Raw genomic sequence first — 18364 nt, forward strand, 5'->3', positions numbered from 1 at the left:
GCACCGTGACCTTTAGCCCCTACCATGTGACAGGGGCCAACCAATGGCACAGGTAGCCCCTATCACATGGTAGGGGCTGAAGGCCACCGGCGCCATTTTGGTTAGTGGCAGTCGAGGCCCTGGGAGCAGCAGATCGCTCCCTGGCCCTCCGCTGGACCACCAGGGTGGCGTCAGGAGGGTGGCACTGGGGAGGGGGCAGGGCAAGGCGGGGGCTGGCTACCTGCCGTGGCGCCCCCTAAGTCTCGGCGCCTGGTCTCCGACTGCATCGATCTTCCTTTCTTCGGCCACGTGATCAGCTAGACCGGCTGTGCCGATCTTCTTTCTGTGTGTGTGTATGTGATGTGTATGTGATGTGTATGTGTTGTGTATGTGAAAAAGAAATGGTGCTTCTGTGTGTATGTGATATGTATGTGAGAAAGGAATCTGCCAGTTTAAAAAAATGAAATATGATAATACATATACCTCAACTTTTGTGCTGATAGCGCAACTTTTGAAAAGTTGGATGAAATTACTGAATTTTAAGCATCCCTCTTCTGGAAAATAAAATTTAACAAAGTGGGTAGAGACAAATACTAAAGCAAAAAAAAAAATTAAATACTTAAAATGTTCATCTCAGCAAAATCACAAATTTAAGATACTGATGCCAGGTTGGGTTTGGTTTTTCTTTTTAAGCATAATTTAAGCATGAAGACTAGAATAGTTCCAATCTGAAATGGTTTTGCTTTTTTTTTAAGCCTTTAGAAATTGTATTTTTTTTTTTTTAATCTTTATTTGTCAAATTTTTTCAAATTACAAAAGTAATATTTGCAATTACAGAAATCCAAAAGAGAAGTCATGAAAATAAAACATGCATTGAAATTAATATCTAACCACATTTGTATATATATATATATATATATATATATATATATATATATATATATATATATATATATATATATATATATATATATATATAATTTAGACTTCACTTTACATCCATAAATCAATATAGTTTAATTCAGATGATCCAGAAATATACTGAGAGAGGTATTCACTTTATGGAAATTAATTTACCAACAAAGGTGCACAAAACCAGGAACATTTTATTCTATATTTATGGGAGATGAAGTAGTGGGAGTTTTTGATTGAATAAAGGATTTCAGTTGATCCACAGTAAAAAAGATGTATATTTCAGACCTCCTTTTTACCCGACATTTACAAGGAAATTTTAACATGAAAGTATAACTTAAGGAAATTACTTCTTGTCGTAGGGCAAAAAAAGCTCTACGGCGTTCTTGGGTATAAGAGGAAAGATCTGGGAAAATTTTTATATTTTCATTTAGAAAGGAAGTTGGAAATTTCCTAAAATAATTTTTCATAATGACTTGTACATCTGCCATTGAAATTAGGGAAACCAGTAGAGTTGCTCTGTCCAAAACCTCAAAAGATGAGTTTTCCAAAATTTCTGTTAAGTTTTCTTGAAGGTTTATTCTATTAGGTGTAGTTACCGTCCTTGGCAAGAAATAACATTTATTAATTGAGGGTAAATTTTCTTCTGAGAAACATAGGATCTCATGAAGAAATCTTTTGAAGGAAAGATGGGGAGTTTCACCCAATATTCTGGGAAAATTTAGGATCCTGATATTTAAGGAGCGGGAGGCATTTTCGAGAGTTTCCACTCTTCTGGTCAGAAATTCATTGTTCTTTGCTACAGCAGCTTTAAATTTATCATTTTCACGTTCTTTTACTTGTGAATGGGATGATGAAACTTTATTGGAAATACTTTCAACTTTCCTTTGTGTCTCCATAGAAATTTGGTTATTTTGTAAGGCTAAAAGTTCAACTTTCTTACTCAGAGTATTCAGTGAAGTTGCCACCCCCACCAGCAAGTCCCATATCGCAGCGTTTGAGACGACCTCAGGCCTGTCGGGGATCATTAGGGGATTAATTTCTGGGGTAGTTCCCAGTGTTAGCTGCAGGTCGCCTCCAAAGTCACTTACCCCAGTCGCCCCTTCTCCCACGCCAGCGACCGCTGGCTCCACGCTGGTCTGCACAGCCGGGTCCTCCACCATAGATGTCGAATCCTGTATGGTAGCGGGGATCGCATTACTCACTGCCACTGACCCGGAAGGTGTTCCCTCGCAGAGCAATTCGTGTTGCAACACAGGCACTGAGGATCGCATCGGGGCTGGTCTAAGATCCGGACTCAGCGATATCTCCTCCGGCGCAGGGGCTTCTCTCTCTAGCCCCTGCACCAAGGTATCCTCGACTCCTGGAGGGATTCCTGGTGAATTAAGGTATCGGGTGATTTCTTGCTGCATAGCTAGCGCTGGTGGGGGGGTAGAGGGATAAACCCTTATCTTCCCCTTCCGCTTCGAAGGCATAAATCAATATTAAGTGAAAAATAGATTTTTAGCCGCAGTACTTAGAAATCCACCCCGCTCCTGCATTCAACGTGCAGCCATCTTGGATCAACCTCAATTGTATATTTTTAAATGACTAAGACCGGAATCTTCCCATTTTAAAGGGAAGCTGACTAAGGATGTCTTTCTGTTCCTTATCTCCCACATGAATAATCATACGAATGATAGTTTGAAGAAAAACACTTGCTTTATTGCCTGAAAGCGTAAAACAAGAGAAGCTGTACGGTGTGCGTGGCTGTCCCTTGGGAGGATAGAACCTGAAGGAAGGGTGCCATTTCACCTTCTGATAAGAATGTGGTTTTCTTATTTAACGGTTGGGAGCATCACTTTCACTTTTAGTAAAAGTGAAAAATGCTGCAAGTCTGAAAGCAAGGTGCTTCTATGAGAGTGTAATGTGTATGTGAGACAGGGAGGGTACTTCTGTATGTGTGTGTGGTGTATATGTGAGTCAGGGAGGGTGCTTGTGTGTTTCAATGTGTGTTTGCGAGAGAGATGAAGCATGTTTTTGGCTGGCTTGTGGCTGTGAGAGAGGGTATGTGTGTGATTGAGCCTGTTTGTAAGTGAGATAGAACATGTATGTGATTGAGAGCTTGTATGAAGGAAAATACAGAGGGCATGAGTCTACAAATTTGCATGAGTCTTTAATTATTGGATATTCTATTCATCAGCTGTTTTGAAATTATTTTATTTCAAAGCCTGTGTGTAAGTAAGCGAGAGCATTGTGTGATTGAGAGAGATTGGCCAGAGAGGTGTCACGTGTATGTGTAAGAGAGACTGATCAGGGGGATGACTGGTATGTGTGTGCTTGTGTGTGTGTGTGTGTGTGTGTGTGTGTGTGTGTGTAAGAGAGAGAGAGAGAGACTGGTTGGGGAGATGACTGATGTGTGAGAGACAGAAACTGGTCCTGAGGGTGTGACTGGTGTGTGTGTGTGTGTGTGTGTGTGTGTGTGAGTGAGAGAGAGAGAGAGAGAGAGAGAGAGAGAAGAGACTGGTTGTGGTCCCTAAGGAAGAGGACTGAGAGGACAGCTTCAGCAGCTACTGCTGCTTCTGGTGTGGCCTGCAAGGGAAAGGAGTAGGAGAACTGCTGGAGAGGGTAAGTAAAGTTGGCTTTTTAAGTTCATTTTTCTTGATTGACTACCATTTTAATTATTGGGTAGTATGTGATATGTCTGCTGTTTGAAATATTTTATGGGTTTTTGGTAAAGCTTTCAAAATTTGCATGAGTCTTTAATTATTGGATATTCTATTCATCAGCTGTTTTGAAATTATTTTATTTGTATGATTTTATAATTATGATTAATGATTTATAGATCTTGATTTTATTGATTTGTTTCACGAGGAATGATGAAATTTTTGTTTTTCCATTGTTACACTGTATAGAGTCTGGCATGATACGTTTTACAGTTCAGTTTTTGTCTGCACATTTCTATTTATACTTTATGTGGCTTTATTCTGTATTTGGTGAGGGTTTGTGTTCTGCATGCAAAGACTGAGATGAAGCATTCTTTTAGCAAGTGGTTTCTCTGTAGGGATCTGTAGTGTTTTAGTGTGTCAGGAACTGTGCCAGCGGATAAGGAGCAGTTTATAATGTCTGCTAGGGGTTGAGCAATGATGTTGGGAATGGAGAGGAGCGCTTTGGTGGGGATAGTATCGGAGGGGTGGGAAGCAGGCTTACTTCTTTTGAGGATGGACTCTATTTCCTTAGGGGAAGTAGGGTCCAAGGTGTGTAGTGTGTACTTATAGCGGGACGGGTGTTCATTGGGCTTACAATTACTGGGTGCAGGAGTCATGGGTATAGTGGTGGACATGGGAGGAAACCTGCAGAGTAAGTTGGCAATTTTGTTTTGGAAAAAATGAGCTAGCTCTTCACACTTAGCGTCGGTATCCACATCAGAGGTGGCTGGGGTGGTAGGTTTTGTCAGAGCTACAACATAGGTGAAGATGGTCTTTGGGCTGAATGAGTATTGATGTATTTTGGCGGCATAGTAGTCCCGCTTGGTTTTTTGGATAGCGAGGCGGTAGGTGTGCAGGTAGGATTTGTAGGAGGAGGCGTTCGAAGATGTGGGGTCTTTGCGCCATATTCTTTCTTTGAGTCATCTGAGGTCGTGTTTCATACGGCGTAGCTCAGGGTTGTACCAGGGTTTTTTACTTGAGGGGGCGGGGTGTTGGCTGCGAGTGATGAGGGGGCACAGGTTGTCGGCTATGTCTCGGGTGAGGTTATCCCAGGAATTAAGGGCAGATTCGGGTGTGGAGTGATCAAGCTTAGCAAGGGATTCTGTGAGTGCTGATGAGAGTTCCTCGGATGAACAGAATTTGTGGAAAGAGAAGGAGTTATTTTGAGGGGGGATGCTGGTGGAGGTGGCGCTTAGGGTGAGGTTTATTTCAATGAGGGAGTGGTCGGACCAAGGTACAGGCGAGCATGAGGCTGTAGTAGGGGTCTGTATGTAGGAGTTGACAAAAAGGAGGTCCAGAGAAGGTCCAGAGAAGGACAAAATATAAATGTAATGAAATGTAATGAAATGATATTAAATTACTACTCAATCCCATTCACATGTCCTGTGAAACACTTATGCTTCCCTGATCCATATAAACAATGCAGGAAAGCAGTATCAATGCACACAAAACATTTATATTTTCCTTCAACAATAATTGTATAGATTTAGGAAGGTACAAAGCATTGAGTACTAAAGTAATGGGAAGCAAAGATATCCAAAAGCCAAGTTATAGCTACAGATGATTATCTGATCTCACAGATAACCTGTGGTACAAATTCACTAGTTTAAGGAAACAAACACATCTTTTTTGAGGTAATCAGTTTAATTTTAGCAGTACAAATATACAAGACAATACAGTTTTGATTTAAGTTTCATTTAGTTTTACAGAGCAAAGCACTGTTGTTTACTCTTTAAAAAAAAAGATGTCTGGTGGGAGATGGTTCCAGGGAAATGGATAAGTAGAGACTAGACCCAGAAATGCAAAGAGGCCTACTTTGAACATGAGACAACAAGGAAAGTATGGGTGATGGAACAGCATATATAGCTTGAGAGAAGAAAGGTAAGCTGCACAAGACCCATGAAAGGGAATTTTCTCCTGCCACCTGTATAGCAAAAAGTAAAATCTCTGCAATATTCTCAGGTGAATACTGTCACACAGCCCCAGATTTGTCCAAACACCTCAATCAACTGTTTTATCAATTTAAATGTTCACTTGATGACAGAGCAAGTGAATGTGTGTCCCTCATATCTCCGCTCTGTAGGTGTTATATATATATATAGCAGGAGGCACTCTAGTTGTATGAAATGTTCAGCTTCTTTGCTAGAGAGTCTTTTAGTTCTTCTTCCTGTCATTATTATTTCTGGCTGTTCAGTTCCCATCTAGGCTGGTGTACAGAATAAAAGTTTATTAATATCTTCTGGCTCTCATATTCTACACCAATGTTTTTGGCAATGAGGATGGGATCCTGCTTCTGTTGGGGTGCATGGGCAGCAGTACTGTGCAATTCTTGATCAGAAAGTTAAATAAAAATCAGCCAATTTTAGAATGCAGACTAGGGATGTGCAGATCCAAAATGTTTTGTTTGGTTTGCTTTTTCATTTCAGGAGAGGTTTTTTATTCAGTTTGTTTAATGTTTTGTTTTTCAGTTTGTTTGCCAAACTGAAAAAAAAATTAAACAACAAAAAACAAAAAAAGCAATACCAATAAGAAAAAAAAAGCTGGCTTCTGATGGAACTGGCTGTGCCTTCCTGGGTCAAAATAACTACTCAGGCCTGGTGCATAGATCAGGGCTGGGCTCAGCACTGAGGTCTAGGACTGGGCTGGGCCTGGGGCTGAGGTTTAGGCCTGGGTCAGACCCAGTACTGAGGCCTAGGCTGTGCTTTTACTACAAGAGCTAGGCCCAATCTGGGCCTGGTGCTGAGGCCATTTTCCTAACCCATACACAGCCATGGGTTAGGAATACGGATGCTGGTAAATTGAGCATCTGTTTTCCTAACCTCACCAACAGCAAGATAGATACTTTTTTTCCACATTGCTACTTTCTGTGGTTCCTCCGACTTAATATCTCCATGATATTAAGTCGGAGGAATCACAGAAAAGCAGTATTTTCTGCTTTTCTGTTAAACCTTTGGGGTTCCTCAAGACTTAATACCAGCTCCGGGCTGGTGTTAATTTTTGAGGGTTAAATTGTGTGCATTGGGCGCACATTTATTTTTTACATAAGGGAGTAATAACTAATAGCCTTATCGACATGGTATTTACATGTGATGAGCGCTATTAGGTATTCGCTGGTTTGGATGTGCATTTTGGATGCGCTAATCCCTTTTTTGCATAAGGGTTTATGGACGCGTATCCAAAACATGCAGCCAACCATAGGTTGACCTATGCATTAGCCTGGGCCTGTTATTGGGGCTGACAGTGTCCATATCACTTGTTACCTGGATTACTTTCATGTGCTGCAGTATCATTTCACTTGCCAAAGCCATTTCCTGTGTGGTTGCAAGGGGCAGATTTGACTCAGCAAGGAGACAGCACTGAAGTGTTTAGGTTTTGACCCTGAAGGCTAGATGGTTGTGAAATATGTTGTTTAAGAACTGGTCAAATTTGCAATGCTCCATGATTATGCGTTGCTTTCATTGCACCTTTGATTATGCTTGTTGAATTAAAAGCTTTGGCTGGCATAGGTAAGAAATGAGCAACATTATCATTTTCTCATACTTCTTCATGTTTGGAAAGACTGATGAGATCAGTGAAGTATGATGGTATATGATGTTTTTCCCTCACATATAGTCAAGAGAAAATCCTATTTCTGTTCAGGGATCTGTCTTATTTGCTTCTAAATAGAATGACAGTTTCTCTCCATAAGAGTCCCAGACATTGGGCTGTCTCTTGTCATATTTATGAATATGACCAACATAAGAACATAAGATATGTATTTATTTATTTATTTTATGCTTTTTATATACCATCGATTCCGGAGGTAGATCACAACGGTTTACATATATACCATTGAATTACATTGTAAAACTAGGTAATAGCAGTTTCTAACAGCATTAGTATAAATAGATAGGTAACAACTGTAGGAAAAATAATTATATCAACAATGAATTAGAAATTCTAGGAATTGATTCAAATAGGAGTTGTAATAAATTTAGAATAAGATAAGAGGAAAAAAGGGTATAATCAATCTCTTGAATATACAAATCTGAAGATATTTTATCAAAGATTAATTTCAAATTAGTCCATAGGCTTTAAGAGCCAGGTTTTAAGATCTTGTTTGAATTTCTTTTTTTCGGTTGTAAATCCTAGTGGACTGGGTAAAGAGTTTCAAAGTTTAGGTCCCGCAATAGTAAACATACATTCTAGGAGTGTAATTTTATTGGGAGGAATTGAGAGAATGTCATTGTTTTGAGATCTTAGTTCTCTTGGTGGATTGTAGAGCTGAGTTGAAATACCAGGAGGAGATAGGTCAATATTAATGATATTGAAAATAAGTGATAATACTTTGTATGGATTCTGAAGTATACTGGAAGCCAGTGAAGGTCTATCAGAGTAGGAGTTATATACTTAATACCTTAATACTGAAACCCTCCTGCTTACACTTACTGACCACCTCCTCATAGGAATGGACAAAGGCTCTAGTTACCTTCTTGCCCTCTTGGACATATCTGCCACCTTTGATACCATTTGCCACAACCACCTTTTCATCCGTCTAGAAAGCATTGGTATTACTGGCTTAGCATTAGCATGGCTCAAATCCTACTTATCAAATAGAACCTTCTCAGTCAAATTAGGGAATGCTATCTCTTCCTCCCTCCCCCTTCAACAAGGTGTCCCACAAGGCTCTTCCCTCTCCTCTACCCTCTTTAACATCTACCTTACCTCTTTATGCCATCTCTTAACCGAGCTCAAACTTAATTTCTATCTTTATGCAGATGATATACAAATTATTATCCCCATCCACAATTCAATATCTGATGCCTTGAAGCTCTGGGAAACCTGTCTCGTTCCCATTAACTCTCTCCTCACGAACCTCCACCTTGCTCTGAACACCAATAAAACAGAACTTTTACTTATCTCTCCTAATTCTAAACCCCACTCACTTCATGACCTTACTTGCAACTCCGCCATAAACCAACCCTTTGTAAGAGACCTCGGAGTCCTCCTTGATGAACATTTAAATATGAAAAAATACATAAGCTCTATCCTTAAAGATGGTTTTTACAAACTAAATGTTCTAAAAAAACTTAAGCCACTGTTACACTCTCAAGACTTTCGTACTGTTATCCAAACCTCCATCCTGTCAAAACTCGATTATTGTAATTCCCTTCTCCTAGGGCTCCCACACACTACGATCAAACCACTCCAAATGTTGCAAAATGCAACAGCTCGTATCATCACTAACACCCGTAAAATTGATCACATCACCCCTATACTGAAAGGCCTTCACTGGCTGCCAATCCCCTACCGAATACTCCACAAGACACTAACTACTATTCACAAATCCATTTTCTCACACAACTCCCTCTGGCTCGACACTCCATTTAGCCCGGTCATTCAGACCCGTCCCACCAGGACAGCTCACAAAGGAACCCTACAAGTCCCCACTTTAAAAACAGCACACCTCACCTCCACCAGGGAAAGAGCTCTTTCCATTGCAGGCCCTACACGCTGGAATTCCATGCCCACGACACTCCGACTGGAATCCTGCCCAATTAAATTTAGAGCTAAATTAAAGACCTGGCTATTCCATCAAGCATACCCTGACTAATTCACTCCTTTCTGTCAACCTAGCACTGTCAACCTAGCACTGTCTTTGTCTTTGTTATTCCCATACCCAAACCTCTGTTTGTATATATTAACATATTAATAAGATGTTACTTCTTCTGTTGGATTTTGTAATTTTTTATATTGTTTGGATTCTCTGAACTCATTTATTTTTGTTTGAATTTTCTGTCCTCTTTTGCTTTTGACATTGTTATTCCCATACCCAAACCTCAGTTTGTATATATTAACATATTAATAAGATGTTATTTCTTCTGTTGGATTGTGCAATTTTTAATATTGTTGGATTCTCTGAACTCATTTTATTTTTAGTTTGAATTCTCTGTCCTTTCTTTGCTTTTGACTTAGTTTCTCACCCTTTCCCCCTACCCCTGTTATAATGTATTTTCTAGCTTTTGTTACGATGTGAACCGGCATGATGTGCCTATCTAATGCCGGTATATAAAAGTTATTAAATAAATAAATAAATATGATCAAATTTTCTTGTTCTGGTAAGAAGTCTGGCAGAAGCATTTTTTAGGAATTGCAGAAGTTTCATTATGTTTGCATGGAGGCCTAGCAATAGGGAGTGGCAGTAGTCTAGCTTGCAAAAAATCAGAGTTTGTAGAATTGTGCGGAAGTCTTGGAAGTTAAGCAATGGTTTTAGGTGGTATAGCATTCTGGGGTAGATTTTCAAAAAGCGCGCCTTAGCGTACTTTTGTTGGCGTATCAGGCACAAACAAAAGTACGCTGGATTTTAGTAGATACGCGCGTAGCTGCGCGTATCCGCTAAAATCCTGGATTGGCGTGCGCAAGGCTGCCGATTTCGTGTAGCCGGCGCGCGCTGAGCCGCGCAACCTGCCGCCGTTCCCTCCGCGGCCTCGGAGGGAACTTGCTTTCGCCCTCCCCTCACCTTCCCCTCCCTTCCTCTATCTAACCCACCCCCCCCCGGCCCTATCTAGACCCCCCCCCTTACCTTTGTTGGGGGATTTATGCCTCCCAGAGGGAGAAGTAAATCCCCGCGCGCCAGCGGGCCTCTAGCACGCCGAGACGGGACCTGGGGGCGGTTCCGGAGGGCGCGGCCATGCCCCCAGACCGCCCCGGCCTGAAACCACGCCCCCAGGCCCGCCCCCGAAACGCCCCCCTCGAAAAACCCTAGGACTTACGCGAGTCCCGGGGCTCTGCGCGCGCCGGTAGCCTATCTAAAATAGGCGCACCGGCACGCAAGGCCCTGCTCGCGTAAATCCGGGCGGATTTACGCGAGCAGGGCTCTTAAAATCACTCCTCTGAGTTTACTGTAACCAGATTTGATTCTCTTCAATATATATTTTTTCATGTTGATATTTTCATCAATTTGGAAAGTGTCGAAAGATATCCATATTGGTTGAATAATTTTATGTTCAAGTTTGTTAACTCGATTGTTGGATTGGAATTTAGATTTGAGAGTATTTATTAACTAATGATTTGCCGCACCTGCTGGAGAGGACTTTGCAAAATTTGACCTTTCAAAAGCCTGCCAGCAACCGATTGTGGATGAAGAAGCTGCAATAATTATTTATCAAGGATCTTTCTGAGTTAAACATCTCCAATTTGAAAACTTTGTTACACCAAGCCTCTTTTAATGTTTAATTGAAATATTGTTGGCTGGAATTCCAGGTGTTGTACCCTTTAAATAACATTGATCTGGAATTTTAAATGTTATTTCAGATCTTGATTTTGAACAGCATGTTTTTGGACCAACTCATTAAACAAGGTATACTTTAGATCTGATTCTTAAATTAGGAGATATTAATTGAATTATTTTTGTTTCTTGTTCTTATTATGGCCATCGGTTGCCATAATAAGAACAAGACAGTCGGTCCGCAACCAGGGCCGACTGTCATGGCCGCCGGCCGCGGTGGTCCGCGGCCAGGACCAAAGGCTCACCCGCGGCATTGGGCTCTCTCGGAGGCTCCTGCTGGAGCAGGCAGCCCCCCTCGACATTCTCCCCATGGCCTTGGTTGCCGCTAAAGTCTGGCCGCATGGCCCTGCTGAGCCGGGAAGACTCCTCTTCCCCCTGGTTTGTTTAGAGCCATGCGCGCGGCTGAAGAAATTATTTAAAGGGGCCACGACAGAAAGTTGTCGTGGCTCCCTCCTGAAACTCCTCCCTCGATTCTAGTATTTAAGGCAAGGTCTGCTCCTCAGACTTTGCCTTGGTATTGAGGCTCGTGAGGGATTTTGCCTGTGCTCTGTGTTCCTAGATTTGTTCGGCTCTTTGTCCTGCTTCTGCTCCTCCTCCCCCTTGGACTGATTCCTTGGCTTTTGACCTTCGGACCGGCTGTTGTGACTCTCTTGGCTTGATCCTGGACTGGCTTCGGACCACTCTCCTGACTTGCTTCTTGACCGGCTTTCGACCCTCCTCTGGACTTCGGCCCTTGGACTGGCTCTTGACTATTCTTTGACTCCCACTCCTGGACTGTCTATGAACTGCTGGAGGCACCAGCCATCTGGAATCCACGACCTGCAGGAGGCGCCTGCATCCAGACCTACATTCAGTCTTCAGGGAGTCTCCTAAGTCCCAGCGGCCAGGTCCCTACAGGCTCCTCCTGGGGGGGATCGTGAGCTTCCAGGGTGAAGTCTTTATTCAACATCTGCATCTTCAGGCCTTGCCCTCCGACGGTAGAAACCTAAAAGAGTTGACTCCCTTTTGGGAAGTGTTAACCCTACCTCGGAACAGGGGTCCACCTTCTGATTCGTAACAGTTCTGATTATGGATTTCTTTAATCTTCTGTAAATTCTATCTACAGGGTCACTTATAAACTTGTTACCATAAAATTTAGTCTATTTATAATTTATTTAACAGATCACCAGAAAAAGGTTCCATCTGGGTTTACAGAGTTGTCAACAGCCTAACAAATTCCATTTTGAGAAATGTATTAGAGGAGATTGCCCCCTTAGAAAAGTTAAAACTTCTTAACAGCAATTTATGGTTCCAACCAGGTTTGACTATGCTGAAAAGAAAAACTTGACATCTTGCGACGAAGTGACATTAAAACAAATCTGAGGAGAATATATTGGCATATAGAAAATCAACTAATTTTTATAAAATTGAGTTTAAGAAGGCTGAATGGAATGGAAAGTGTATTTTTAAAACTGTAGCCCAATTGTCTGGCTCTAATAACTCGATTGCTGTCACTCTACCAACATTCAGCAGAAACGTTTGCTAGATCATTGGTGTCCAGCAGACTTTTCTTAAATCTGCAGTAATATAAGAGGAAGATATGAGAGCTGTCGAGTGTGAATCTTTGGAAACTCCTCAGTTCCAAAAGTTTACTAAAGAAAACTGACCATTAAGCGTAGGGAATTAGTGGGTCAGAGTATTTGGAAGGTTTTTAACCCATGTTATTATAGGCATGGAAAAGTCTTGCATCTATCAATAATTCTTCATCAAATGTTCATCCTATGCCTACCACTTTTGTAAAGAATATAGAGTTAGTTCTTGATGAATTTTTAATGAATATGGTTAATTCTTGTCTTAATGGTAGGATTTTCCCAATTTGTTTGAAGTTGTCACAAATACTTGTTAAATGTATAACGCTCCGGCATATGTTCCTGTTCTCTGTACACCGACGTGATATCTCTGATGAGCGGCGGTATATAAAAAACTTTAAATAAATAAATAAATAAATAAATAAATAAATACATCCTATTTTTAAAAAGCTTCCTTAGACCCTGCTGACCCAAAAATTATTGCTCGATATGAAATAAACCATTTGTTATGAAAGTAATTGAGAAAGTATTCACCCAGTTAAACAATTTTGCAGAAAAGGCAAAGGCTGTTCAGCCATGGCATTTGGGTTTTCACATCGAAACTGATCTATTGGCTCTAGTCAATTAAGTTAGGATAAACATTGATAAAGACAAAAGTTGCTATTTTGATCTCAATTTACCTGAGTTCATACTGTGTTGATACTGAGTTCATACTGAGTTGATACTGTGGACCATGATTTACTTGTATTCTACTTAAAAGAACTGGGAATCAATGGTCCTGCTTTGGAATATGTTTCAATTATTTTTAGCTAATGTAACAAAAGGAACCCATCTATGGGATGTTTACATCTAGCTCTACCATCAAAACGGGGGAAATTTCACCCATGTCAGAAACTATATATATATATATATATATATAAATTTAAAGATGCCGCATCAGCAAGCCTGATGACGTGTTCCTACCCAAAGTAGAACCGTCCAGTCTGTTAATCATTTGCGGCTCTTGACAGCAAAAAAGCTTGCTTGAGTATCAAAATTGAATTATTATGAAGAGATATAATGTATCTGTCTGTCCCGAATAAAACTATCATGCACTCTTAACCTGACAGCGGCCGGTGTTTCGCTACAAAGCACGTAACTTCCTTAGGGGCGAGTGACAACATTTATGAAAGATATCTGTAAATATAATAAAAATTCAATCAGATGTGTAGTAAATAGAAAACATAATAACTTAACTTTCCGTAGATGAAGAGCCAACCTTCTCTATTTGCACGCCGAGTCTCACAACAGTTCTGCAGAAGTGGGACAGAGACCGCATAGAACAAGTTGTCAGAAGTAAATAGATCGTGACTAAATTGCGTGATGATGTCATGACATCCAAATGTCGTGATGCCTAGGCAACATGCAACAAAGTGCTTCAAAAGAAGGGAAAATCACAAGAAAACTTGCAATTCTAAAGCTGTATTTAACCCGACAGGGTGTACAGTATCCAAACGGTAGATCCAGTGTTGTTCCACCTGCAACAAAATTGCATTAAAATCACCTCCCCGCCATGTTGGGTTGAACTGCTCTAGTACACACGCTTTTAATGTATTGAAAGCATGAGACTGCTCCAAACAATGAGCAACAAGTGGTGCCACATCTCAAAAAATATATAGTTACAATGGAGAAGGTACAGAGAAGGGCAACCAACATGATAAATGGGATGGAACAGCTCCCCTATGAGGAAAGGGTGAAGAGGTTAGGGCTGTTCAGCTTGGAGAAGAGACGCTGAGAGGGGATATGAAAGAGGTCTTTAAGATCATGAGAGGTCTTGAATGAGTAGATGTGAATCGGTTATTTGCACTTTCGGATAGTAGAAGGACTAGGAGGCATTCCATGAAGGTAGCAAGTAGTACATTTAAGACTAATCGGAGAAAATTCTTTTTCACTCAATGCACAATTAAGCTCTGGAATTCATTGCCAGAGGATGTGGTTAGTACAGTAGGAGGTAGATCTTAAATAAGTACGCGCGCGCGTACTTTTGTTCGTGCAACCGGTGCAAACAAAAGAACGCCGGATTTTCTAATATACGTGCATAGCCACATGTATCTTATAAAATCCGGGGTTGGCGCGCACAAGGCTGCGCAAAATCGGCAGCCTGCATGCGCCGAGCTGCGCAGCCTGCCTCCGTTCTCTCCAAGGCCGCTCCGAAATCGGAGCGGCCTTGGAGGGAACTTTCCTTCCGCATCCCCCCATCTTCCTCTCCCTTCCCCTATCTACCCCACCCCCCAGCCCTACCTAAATCCACCCCCTACCTTCTTTGTGCAAGTTACGCCTGCTTGAAGCAGGCGTAACTTGCGCGTGCCGCCTCGGCATCCCCTGGCACAGGCCGCAGTGCCAGGGGACTAGGAAATGCCTTCCCGGCCCACCCACAAACCGTCACCACGCCCCTGGACCTGCCCCAGACTGCCCCAGACCCACCCCGTCCCGCCCCTTTTACGAAGCCCCGGGACTTACGTGCGTCCTGGGGCTTTGCGCGAGGGCAGCCTATGCAAAATAGGCACGCCGGCGAGCAGGGCTTTTAAAATCTAGTCCTTAGTGTAGCTGGGTTCAAAAAAGGTTTGGATAAGTTCTTGGAGGAGAAGTCCATTAACTGCAATTAATCAATTAGCCAATGCTCTTAATTGTATCAGTAGCATGGGATCTTCTTGGTGGTTGGGTACTTGCCAGGTTCTTGTGACCTGGTTTGGCCTCTGTTGGAAACAGGATGCTGGGCTTGATGGACCCTTGGTCTGACGCAGCATGGCAATTTCTTATGTTCTTAAGTAATGGTTTTTATTGCATTTGTTATGTTCAGTCTGTATTGTGTTTGTGAATGGTAGGCTTTATTATTGTTTTGGTTTTTTTTCTTATGTTTTTGTAAACTACTTTGTAGTCATATGGAAAAGGCAGTCAATAAATCTATAAATAAATAAAATAAGTTTGGTTAATGTATATCCAAATTACAAGGGCCAATGAGAGGTCTCTCTTCAAGCATCCTTTGGAGAAGATAAAGGTTCCTTCATGCATTCACCTATGAAAATGTCCATATTAAGTAAGGAATGCCAAGATGAAAGAAGGTCTAATCAGAGGAGGGGGCATTCAGCCAAAAAAAAAAAGGTTTCATTTTGTTTGATTTCATTTTCAAATTTCCCCATTTTATTTTTGTTTGCTTTGGGTTTTTTTGTGCACACTGATTGAAACAAAATAAAAAGATGCACATCCCTATTCAGAGGTCTGTCTCCAAGTATCCTGTTTTTGTTGAAAATTAGCAGAAAACAGTATCTGGAGAAGGTACAGAGAAGGGCGACCAAAATGATAAGAGGAATGGAACAGCTCCCCTATGCAGAAAGACTAAAGAGGTTAGGACTTTTCAGCTTGGAGAAGACACGGCTGAGGGGGGATATGATAGAGGTGTTTAAAATCATGAGAGGTCTAGAATGGGTAGATGTGAATCAGTTATTTACCCTTTCAGATAATAGAAAGACTAGGGGGCACTCCATGAAGTTAGCATGGGGCACATTTAAAACTAATCGGAGAAAGTTCTTTTTAACTCAGTGCACAATTAAACTCTGGAATTTGTTGCCAGGGGATGTGGTTAGTGCAGTTAGTGTAGCTGTGTTTAAAAAAAGGATTGGATAAGTTCTTGGAGGAGAAGTCCATTACCTGCTATTAATTAAGTTGACTTAGAAAATAGCCACTATTATTGCTAGCAACAGTAATATAAAATAGACTTCGTTTTTGGGTACTTGCCAGGTTCTTATGGCCTGGATTGGCCACTGTTAGAAACAGTGTGCTGGGCTTGATGGACCCTTGGTCTGACCCAGTATGGCATGTTCTTATGTTCTTGCAAGCAAGCAGTTTTTAATCCTAAGCATATAGCAGAATGTTCAACCATTTTATGTGGTTTTTAGAACAAAAGACTTTAAAAAATGTTTTGAGAATTATACTGCCCACAAACCAGAAAAAGTGCACTAATGTGTCTCAAACTAAATAACAGCATATTCTGAAAGCTACATAATTACAATTCTTAAACCCAGTAGTTACCTTTTAAGGTCTCACATGTTTTGGCTTTCTGACAACCATATTCATATTTCTGATGAGTTTAAGAATTGTAGTTATGTAGCTGTCAGTATACGTTGAGAATTATACCTACACTTTTGCCAGAAAACCAATGAACTAGGATAATTTTAGATATAACAACCCACTTTCACTGGGATCACCTTCAGTGGTTGTGGGAGAGGGAAGGGGTGAGTAACACCTCTGCAGCCCTGGAATGGAGTAAAGTCCACCAGAGCTCACCAGTTGGGGAACAGATAGATCTTGGAGGCTCAAGGGGAGATTCAGAATAAAGCAAGGTCCACACCACTGTAGTTTGGTCCAAAAACTAGAAAGTTTATTGTAAAGACTAAAAAGTGAGAAGTAACCACGTAGATCTCAAGAAACAAAGCTAGATCAAGTAAACAAAGCCAAATCCTGAGGGAGTATTGCAAGGAGAAGAAGATTTTGCTGGTGGCTGAAGAAGATCGGTAAGTATTGCTAGCTGGGCAATATTGGGACTTAAAAGAATGGAGAGATGTAAAATTGTGGGATAAATTAACTTCAAATATGTGTGCCCTGACTACAAGCCAGGAAAATAATTTCTTTTAGTGTGTGTGTCTGTGTGTGTGAGTGCCTAATTTTTGAAAAATAAATAAATATTTAAAAAGAACAGGGAGCTAGGTACGTTCTTTTCCAGAGTCCTATATGAGCATTGAGAAGAGAAGATCATCTTGCTGGTGGCTGAAAAGGATTGATGAGCAATGCTGTGGGAAATTTTAGGACTTAAACAGGCCAATGCAATATTGGCGCATGTTAAATGGGAGCTCATGATTGATCGCCCACTCCCTTAATGCGCACCAATCCACCTCTCCTGGGTGCTGGATTTAATATTTAAATTGGGTGCCATAGTAAAAAGGAGGTGATAGGGGAAATTGTGTGCCCCTAGCACCTCCTCAGCAGCGGGTGCCCAGGAGAGATGGCTGGCAGGGATGCTCGTTAATTAAGCATCCCTTATCCTAACCTGAACGCTGGCACCCTTTTTTTTTATTTTGGGACATTCTAATTTTTTAAGTTCCTCTAACTTAATATTGCCATGATATTAATTTGGAGGAAGTACAGAAAAAGCAGTATTTCCTGTTTTTCTGTACATGTTTTGGGCTCCTCCAAAATTAATGCCTGCTTCTTATGTTCTTATGGTTTATTTATTTATATCACGTCATAAATATAGTATTCAACTGAAATTCAAATAGAAATGTATTTTTACATTCTCAATTAGTAGAAAAATTACTAGCAAAAAGACACAGATATTACAAGCAAAAAAATTGTAAAGGGACCATCATAACCTTTAAGATAACAAGACTTCATTATTGTTAATATTATACTGTTAAGATAATAAGACTTTATTATTGTTGTGATGTAAAGATAATTGGACCCTGTTGTTACTATTGTCAAATTATCCCTCGAGTTACTATGTAAACTGATGTGATATTCTTTATTGAATGTCGGTATAGAAAAACAAACAATCAAACAAATAAAACACCCGTATGTACAGATCAATTCTTCAGCATGAAATGCTTGGGTCATAGCTAATCATAGGTCCATCATTCAACCATATATGAAATATCCCAGCATTCTTATTTTTCAAGATTTTTTAAACGTGAGTTAAAAAGGAAACTTCCCTTAGTGGTTAATAGTATCGGCAACAACAAATGCACCCACACCCGACATAATGTTATTTTTTGTCCCACACTGCATCAGGGGCGCTCAAGGAGGTATCCGCATCTTTAACAAATTTCCTGACACCACATCTCAACTGTTTAAAGATGGCCAAAGAATTGATCTGCACATACAGATGTTATGATGGTCCCTTTACAATTATTTTCTTGTAA

The sequence above is a fragment of the Rhinatrema bivittatum genome, chromosome 3, assembly GCF_901001135.1.
Source record: "Rhinatrema bivittatum chromosome 3, aRhiBiv1.1, whole genome shotgun sequence".
Lineage (NCBI taxonomy): Eukaryota > Metazoa > Chordata > Amphibia > Gymnophiona > Rhinatrematidae > Rhinatrema > Rhinatrema bivittatum.